Source organism: Mauremys reevesii, linkage group 12 (genome assembly GCF_016161935.1).
Source record: "Mauremys reevesii isolate NIE-2019 linkage group 12, ASM1616193v1, whole genome shotgun sequence".
NCBI lineage: Eukaryota > Metazoa > Chordata > Testudines > Geoemydidae > Mauremys > Mauremys reevesii.
In genome coordinates this window covers 50,385,554-50,394,940 of record NC_052634.1, presented here as the reverse complement: position 1 = coordinate 50,394,940, position 9,387 = coordinate 50,385,554, and the positions used below count along the sequence as shown (strand labels likewise).

The window sequence follows — 9,387 nt, the reverse complement described above, 5'->3', positions numbered from 1 at the left end:
GTTTTCTTCTCTTTAGTTTAAAAATAGACTTAATTATTATTCTTTTTTAAATAATGTGTTATAGCATACACTGAAAATCTTCAATGCAGAAGCAGGAATTTTAGTTATACTTAAACAGGTTGTCTTTGATGGTACTTAAAAGCTAAAGTTGGTAGAAATATACTGCTGCATAAGAACCTGGTAGAAAAGTTTTGCTGGAAAAGTTAGCAGAGCGAGATTGTTAGTCACAGGTCAGTGGGTGGGTTTATGGAAATACTGGACTCTTGAGCAGGGGCACACGACTTCTGTGGCATATGCACCACCTCTGCAACTGACTTTTGGTACCTCACTCCCTCACAACACACCTTTTACCTCAGGACTAAATACCCCATGAAAGAAATCTAACGGCATAAGCTTAGGGTGAGCAACTGCAGCACTAACAACAATTTGAATAGATTCAAAACTGCCTCTGCCTCTGTCTTTCCACACCAGGGACAGCAGAAAGGACATCAGCAGCACCTGCAAGACACCAACAAACATCCATTTCTACCTCCCTCCATGAGCGGCCGTTAGGAACCCATACCCCTAAATGGTGAATACTTTTCAGGAGAGGGTGACGCTCTCAGGCCTCAAATGCCAGGTACAGTTACTCTGTCCTTGATCCAAAATCAACAGGAAAATACACTGGATTACTCCTGCCCCAATAACAAAGAGACTGGGGATATCGCAGCAGCTGAAATGACCGTTTGGACAAGCACTCCCATCATGCAATCCGGGGTGGGTGTAACCATGCAAATGACATCAGCCCCAAAAGGCCTTGACACGGGCTGGGAGAGTAGTCACCCTGACTTTTGGGAGCGTAGGCGGTTGCCCCGGCAGCGCCTCTGCCGCGTGTTCTACATACTCTGCTTTCTCTTCAGTTCGTATAAATCTTTCGCCTTTTACTAAAGATTTCCGTGGAGAGGAATGTTTATCAGTTTCTACCCAATTTTTTAAGGCTTTGCTTTGGCAAGGCTGTTGCCTGTTGTGAGAAAAACAGAAGAGTGCTCCCTGAGCTGGTGTCACTGGCTGAAGCTTTTCTATAGTAGGAAAAATGTATAGTAGGGGGCACCTGGCATTGGCTCCTGTCAGCAGACAGGATACTGGGCTAGGTCTTTAACTTGGACGGGTAGCTGGGAACACGGTAAATCAGACAGAACCCGTTCGACACACCTCTTCATTTCCTTGTTATTGCCTGACTCCTTTAATTCTTTTCCTTTTCCTTATTTCCCAGCAGACCGACTAGCCACCAGATTTGGGTGCTAGCAGAGGGACCTGACGAGCTCCTTCTTTTCGGCAGCATTGAACATGCCAGGGCACAGTCAGATTCTGGATGCTCATCTGAATGTAACGCCTAGCGCTCACCTTTATTTCTGTTTCTTAGCTCTTTTGGGCCATCGATCTTTGGTCTGACCCGTAGGATCCCTGCATTAGGAGAGATGGCTAATTAATGAGCCCATAAACCTTGGAAATCAAATGAAACCTGAAGTCCGTAGAAGACCTCGAAAGGCTCTTGGGGGGTGGAGTGCGAGCTGAGGAAGAGTTCCCTGCACAGCTTACCTCTCCATTCTCGTTTTCCTGTCCTGAGCGGAAAAGCCAGGAAGCAGCTCCGGGTAGGGAGGGGATACCATATGTGTGCAGTGGTTAGACAGGAAACAGCGAGGAACTGGACTCATATGGAGTGAAACTGTAAGCATCTTCTGTATGCATGATGACTGCAGGTTTGAGAGAGTTATGTGGGAAGTGGAGGCTTTTGGTGGGCTTTCAGAGGAAATGTAATGGAAAGGCAGCCGAAAGTGGAATCCCAGGTTTTTAAACAATCCTCCACTAACACACCAAACAGCTCAGGTCTAGTTACTCATTGAAAATTAGAATAAAGTTACAGCAAGATTTCATCATAAATGAAGTCAAACCCTAAAGATTTCAGAACACAACTGCTACAAGGAGCCACGAGGGAAGCAATACAAAGTCAACCTTGTCTCAGAGAAAGGCAGCTAAACAATTTCTCTTTTTTAAAGCAGCATAATCTCCCCAAACGGAAGGGCACTGTTCCCGGAGACGGGTCCTGGAGAGGGTTTTCCTCGTTGGTGCCAGCCATCCACCTCCCCGAAAGGCGGGAGCTAGGTCGACGGAAGAATTCTTCCGACCAAAGCGCGGACTGACGTAGCCGCGCCGATTTACGTTCCCAGTGCAGCCCAGGCCCGAGGGTCGGTGCGTGCTGAACAGTTAAGTCAAAACAGCTCCGTCCGTCAGAGGTGTGCAAAAGGGAAAACCCGCTCCTGGGCGACGCGGCCATGCCGCCCTAACCCCCAGCGTAGCTAAGGGCATTCGTGAAGGCGGTGGGTGGGCCTAAAGCAACGGAAAGCCCTCCTCCAGCATGGGGTTGTGACAGCCTAGTCTCCGTAGCACAGACAGGGTGGCCACTAAGAGACAGGAACAGACAGCGAAAGCCAAAGTTGCCCCAGGGCAGGGGGCGAGGTTGCCTGTTGGACGAGCGGACCAGGTGGGACAGGCGTTTTGGACAGGCCATCCTCCCGTCAAAGGAGGAAGAGCCTGAGAAGGAGGGCCGGGCAAGAAGCTACAAGCAGGGAAAGAAGCAGAGCAGGCAGGTCCCCATAGAGCCAAGGAAGGCACCGGTCCAAGCCCCCCAAAAGCAGACTAGAGAGCAGATCAGCTGCAAAAGACCAGGGAAAGCCAAGAACACAGAGAGACCCAAGGAAAGTTTCAGAGCTGAGCTTTGCTTACAAGGAGGAACGTGTGACAAAGATACCTAGAAGTACAGGACCTGTGGAAAAGAGCATTCCCAAAGGCCCAGAATAACAACTGCTTTCCTAAGAATCTGCTTTGCAGTGCACTAAGCCTAAACAGCCCACTGTCAGTTGTCTGTTGTTCAAACCACTCAGCAGGGAGAGCGAACGCAGTCCCCACTACCACAAATTATGCAGTCGAGTTTCCGCATTTAGGAAATCGCAGGGGTCAGCACACCCGCAGTGCAATGGATGAGCCTCACCCTGGGAAAACCACCTTTGATCATGGTATCTCCCCTGCCAGGTAAGTATGAGTTCCTGCTGCCCGGCCGCCGCCGCCTCGCTCGCCCGCACTTATAACACACGGGCGGACCGCCGCGCCCCCACCGCCGGCCTCGCCCACACCGGCCCCCACTGCCGACAGCTGCCCCGATGTGGCCCCCGGAGACCGTCCCTTCCCCACGCCGAGCTCCCGGTGCCAAAGTCGGGCCCTGCCTGGCAGCCTGCGTCCGCTCCCACGATGCTCTGCTCGCACACAGATCTGCATACCTGCTCACGCGGCTCCGCCCCTCCGCTCGGGCCTCCCCTGCCCGCCCGGGCCGCCGCTCTTGCGTGCTCAGCTCTTTGAGCTCAGATGGGGTGTAGTGCTCAGATCGAGTGCGACAGACCTTAACTTTGCCATGTGAGGGTCATTCTAGCCCCATTACCTGGCTTTCTTATTTATACCTACGACTGTCTTTAACTGTTGTATGCGTGATGTACCCTCACTGCTTGCTGACTGTATCTTGAACTCACCCACAGTATACCCCACATTGGGGACATTGCACACTGTATAAGGTAAAAAATCCACTGCTATCTACATACTACACAGACCACAGTGAGAGATTATGCCATACTCTATCTAAGAAACTGAGGAACCACCTGATCAGCATACTATACAGCAAACAGGAAAACATCAAAAAAGAGCTCTCCAACCTAGAGACTCTCATCAATAACCAAACTTCCATACAAACGGACTTCACTAAAATAAGACAGGAGATCTACATTACCCACTTCATCTCTCTAAAAAGGAAAAAGGACTGTAAGCTGTCTAAACTCCTACCTGCCACATGGGGCCACAACCGTGATACCCCTAACCCACCCAGCAATATCGTCAATCTATCCAGCCACACACTCAGCCCAGAAGAACAGTCTGTCCTATCTCGGGGACTCTCTTTCTGCCCTGCCACCCCCACCAACATGATACAGTTCTGCGGTGATCTGGAAGCCTACTTTCGCCGTCTCCGACTCAAAGAATACTTTCAGGACAACACTGAACAGCGCACTGATACACAGTTACCCTCCCACCAACAGCACAAGAAGAAGAACTCCACATGGACTCCTCCTGAGGGTCGAAATGACAGTTTGGACCTATACATTGAATGCTTCCGCCGACGTGCACAGGCAGAAATTGTGGAAAAACTACATCGCTTGCCTCACAACCTAAGTCGTGCAGAACGCAATGCCATCCACAGCCTCAGAAACCATCCTGACATTATAATCAAAGAGGCTGATAAAGGAGGTGCTGTTGTCATCATGAACAGGTCTGACTACCAAAAGGAGGCCATCAGACAACTCTCCAATACCAAATTTTACAAGCTACTTCCCTCAGATCCCACTGAGGAATACACTAAGAAACTGCACCATCTACTCAGGACACTCCCTACACTAACACCGGAACAAATCAACTTACCCTTAGAACCTCGACCAGGGTTATTCTATCTACTACCTAAGATCCACAAACCTGGTAATCCTGGACGCCCCATCATCTCTGGCATTGGAACTCTCACTGAAGGACTGTCTGGATATGTGGACTCCCTACTCAGACCCTATGTTACCAGCACTCCCAGCTATCTCCGTGACACCACTGATTTCCTGAGGAAACTACAATGCATTGGTGACCTTCCAGAGAACACCATCCTAGCCACCATGGATGTAGAGGCTCTCTACACAAACATCCCACACACTGATGGAATACAAGCTGTCAGGAACAGTATCCCTGATGATGCCACAGCACAACTGGTTGCTAAGCTCTGTGCCTTTATCCTCACACACAACTATTTCAAATTTAATGACAATATATATCTCCAGATCAGTGGCACCGCTATGGGCACCCGCATGGCCCCACAATATGCCAATATTTTTATGGCTGACCTGGAACAACGCTTCCTCAGCTCCTGTCCACTCACGCCCCTTCTCTACCTACGCTACATTGATGACATCTTCATCATCTGGACCCATGGGAAGGAGACTCTAGAAAAATTCCACCATGATTTCAACAGCTTCCACCCTCCATCAACCTCAGCCTGGACCTATCTACACGGGAGGTCCACTTCCTAGACACCACGGTGCAAATAAGTGGTGGTCACATTAACACCACCCTATACCGAAAACCTACCGACCGCTATGCCTACCTTCATGCCTCCAGCTTCCATCCCGGGCACACCACAAGATCCATTGTCTACAGCCAAGCACTGAGGTACAACCGTATCTGCTCTAACCCCGCAGACAGAGACCAACACTTAGAAAATCTCCACCAAGCATTCTCAAGACTACAGTACCCACATGAGGAAATAAGGAAACAGATCAACAGAGCCAGATGTGTACCCAGAAGCCTCCTACTGCAAGACAAGCCCAAGAAAGAAACCAACAGGACTCCACTGGCCATCACATACAGTCCCCAGCTCAAACCCCTCCACCGCATCATCAGGGATCTACAACCCATCCTGGACAATGATCCCACACTTTCACAGGCCTTGGGTGGCAGGCCAGTCCTCGCCCACAGACAACCTGCCAACCTGAAGCATATTCTCACCAGCAACTGCACACCGCACCATAGTAACTCTAGCTCAGGAACCAACCCATGCAACAAATCTCGATGCCAACTCTGCCCACATATCTACACCAGCAACACCATCACAGGACCTAACCAGATCAGCCACACCATCACCGGTTCATTCACCTGCACGTCCACCAATGTAATATATGCCATCATATGCCAGCAATGCCCCTCTGCTATGTACATCGGCCAAACTGGACAGTCTCTAAGGAAAAGGATAAATGGACACAAATCAGACATTAGGAATGGCAATATTCAAAAACCTGTAGGAGAACACTTCAACCTCCCTGGCCACACAATAGCAGATTTTAAGGTGGCCATCCTCCAGCAAAAAAACTTTAGGACCAGACTCCAGGCTATGGCTACACTTAAACTTCAAAGCGCTGCCGCGGCAGCGCTGGCCGCGGCAGCGCTTTGAAGCGCTAAGTGTAGTCAAAGCGCCAGCGCTGGGAGAAAACTCTCCCAGCGCTGTCCGTACTCCAGCTCCCTGTGGGGAATAACGGACAGCGCTGGGAGCGCGGCTCCCAGCGCTGGGGCTTTGATTACACTGGCGCTTTGTAGCGCCGCAATTTGCAGCGCTGCAGAGGGTGTGTTTTCACACCCTGCTGCAGCGCTGCAAATTTGTAAGTGTAGCCAAGCCCCCAGAGAGAAACTGCTGAGCTCCAATTCATTTGCAAATTTAACACCATCAGTTTAGGACTAAACAAAGACTGTGAATGGCTTGCCAATTACAGAACCAGTTTCTCCTCCCTTGGTTTTCACACCTCAGCTGCTGGAACAGGGCCCCATCCTCCCTGATTGATCTAACCTCGTTATCTCTAGCCTGCTTCTTGCTTGCTTATATATACACACCTGCCCCTGGAAATTTCCACTGCTTGCATCCGAAGAAGTGGGTATTCACCCACGAAAGCTCATGCTGCAAAACATCTGTTAGTCTATAAGGTGCCACAGGATTCTTTGCTGCTTCTACAGAACCAGACTAACACGGCTACCCCTCTGATACTTGTATAAGTTATGTGCTGTCCAATACCAAAGTACTAGCATCCCCCTATACTCTGTATGTCACCCCTGATGACCAGTAACTGATGTTACAAACTCTCTGTATTATCTATTCTTAAACATTTTCTAATAAACATTTAAAACTAAAATTGCCCTATACTCTGTATGTCACCCCCGATGACCAATATCTGACATTTCAACTCTCTGTATCGTTCATTTTCAAATATTTTCTAATAAACTTTTAAATAATGGCCTATCCAAGTGCTTGGCCGTGATCAAGTGTCTTGATGTTTTTGGTCTTTTGGCCTCGAGATGAAAACCTTGTCTGTGTCTTGGGAACCTTGAGGTAAAAAATTATCTAAGTTGTAGCGGGTCCCGTCCCGGGAAGCCAGGCCATCAGAGAGACGACGTGGCCCACCTGCTGCTGGGGAAAGAGTGCAGCTTGCATTTCGCTTCTCTCTCGCTCTCTCCCCACCGGAAGTTGGTCCAATACAAGAGTGACCTCCCCTGCCTTGTCTCACGTCAGTTTCTCCTCAGGGCAGAAGGTCGGGTGTTGTCAGCCACTCTCCAGAAACTGGACGGCCACTCGATCCCTTTTGTTACCTGCCAAGTGAGGCTGAGTGCACTGGCAGGCAGCGCCCGTTGAAGAAGTGGAAGATTGGACAAATGACCAGGGAGGAGTATAAAAATATTGCTCAGGCACGCAGGAGTGAAATCAGGAAGGGCAACTCACGCTTGGAGTTGCAGCTAGCAAGAGATGTTAAGAGTAACAACAAGAAGGGTTTCTTCAGGGAGGTTAGCAACAAGAAGAAAGTCAAGGAAAGTGTGGGCCCCTTACAGAATGAGGGAGGCGACCTAGTGACAGAGGATGTGGAAAAAGCTAATGTACTCAATGCTTCCCCACCCTCCCCTTCGTGATTTTGTCTTCACGAACAAAATCAGCTCCCAGACTGCTGCTCTGGGCAGCACAGCATGGAGAGGAGGTGACCAGCCCTCTGTGGAGAAAGAAGTGCTTCGGGACTATTTAGAAAAGCTGGATGAGCACAAATCCATGGGGCCGGATGCGCTGCATCCGAGGGTGCTAAAGGAGTTGGCGGGTGTGATTGCAGAGCCACTGGTCATTATCTTTGAAAATTCATGGCCATTGGGGGAGGTCCCAAATGACTGGGAAAAGGCTAATGTAGTGCCCATCTTTAAAAGAGGGAAGAAAGAAGGAGGATCCGGGAACTACAGGCCAGTCAGCCTCACCTCAGTCCCTGGAAAAATCATGGAGCAGGTCCTCAAGGAATCAATTCTGAAGCACTTAGAGGAGAGGCAAGTGATCAGGAGCGGTCAGCATGGATTCAGCAAGGGCAAGTCACGCCTGACTAACCTAATTGCCTTCTGTGAGGAGAGAACTGGGTCTGTGGATGAGGGAAAAGCAATGGATGTGTTCTTCCTTGACTTTAGCAAAGTTTTTGATACGGTCTCCCACAGTATTCTTGTCGGCAAGTTCAAGAAGTTTGGGCTGGATGAATGGACTATAAGGTGGACTATAAGCTGGCTAGGTCCTCGGGCTCAACGGGTAGTGATCAATGGCTCCACGTCTAATTGGCAGCCGGTCTCAAGCGGCGTGCCCCAAGGCTCGGTCCTGGGGCCGGTTGTGTACAATATCTTCGTTAAGGATCTGGAGGATGGCGTGGACTGCACTCTCAGCAAGTTTGCAGATGACGCTAAACTGGGAGGAGCGGTCGATACGCTGGAGGGTACGGATAGGCTACAGAGGGACCTAGACAAATTGGAGGATTGGGCTGAAAGAAACCTGATGAGGTTCAACAAGGACAAGTGCCCAGTCCTGCACTTAGGACGGAAGAATCCCGTGCACTGCTCCAGACTAGGGACCGAATGGCTAGGCAGCAGTTCTGCAGAAAAGGACCTAGAGGTTACAGTGGAAGAGAAGCTGGATATGAGTCGACAGCGTGCCCTTGTTGCCAAGAAGGCTAACGGCATTTTGGACTGTATACATAGGGGCATTGCCAGCAGATCGAGGGATGTGGTCGTTCCCTTCTCTTCGACGTTGATGAGGCCTCATCTGGAGTACTGTGTCCGGTTTTGGGCCCCACACTGCAAGAAGGATGTGGAAAAACTGAAAAGAGTCCAGCATAGGGCAACAAAAGTGATTAGGGGGCTGGAAGACATGATTTATGAGGAGAGGCTGAGGGAACTGGGATTGTTTAGTCTGCAGAAGAGAAGAATGAGGGGGGAGTTGATCGCTGCTTTCAACTACCTGAAAGGGGGTTCCAAAGAGGATGGATCTAGACTGTTCTCAGTGGCACCAGATGACAGAACGAGGAGCAATGGTCCCAAGTTGCGGTGGGGAAGGTTTAGGTTGGATCTTAGGAAAACCCTTTTTCACTAGGAGGGTGGTGAAGCACTGGAATGGGTTCCCTAGGGAGGTGGTGGAATCTCCTTCCTGAGAGGTTTTTAAGGTCAGCCTTGACAAAGCCCTGGCTGGGATGATTTAGTTGGGGATTGGGTTGGACTAGATGACCTCCTGAGGTCCCTTCCAACCCTGATATTCCATGATTTGAAGCTGTTCCCATGTATCAAGGTGAGCTGCAGCTCAGCGAACCCCAAGGATCTGAGCGAGGCGAGCTACTTTGCAGCAGAGGCAGACCAAGCGGCAGGTACAACGCGGGGTCGCACCCCGGCCAGCAGATAGAATCTCATGTGCGAGATCCCGGCTCCTGTTACTTTGCAAAGTGT

General features: G+C 50.0%; 2 non-coding genes across 2 annotated transcripts; one reads left to right on the top strand and one right to left on the bottom strand.

Moving 5' to 3' along the window:
* Positions 1-879: 879 nt before the first annotated feature.
* On the top strand, positions 880-995 carry LOC120376029. The gene has a single exon (XR_005586954.1). It is a non-coding gene; the product is annotated as a U5 spliceosomal RNA (small nuclear RNA).
* Positions 996-2,921: 1,926 nt separating this feature from the next.
* On the bottom strand, positions 2,922-3,077 carry LOC120376269. The gene has a single exon (XR_005587170.1). It is a non-coding gene; the product is annotated as a U1 spliceosomal RNA (small nuclear RNA).
* Positions 3,078-9,387: the final 6,310 nt, after the last annotated feature.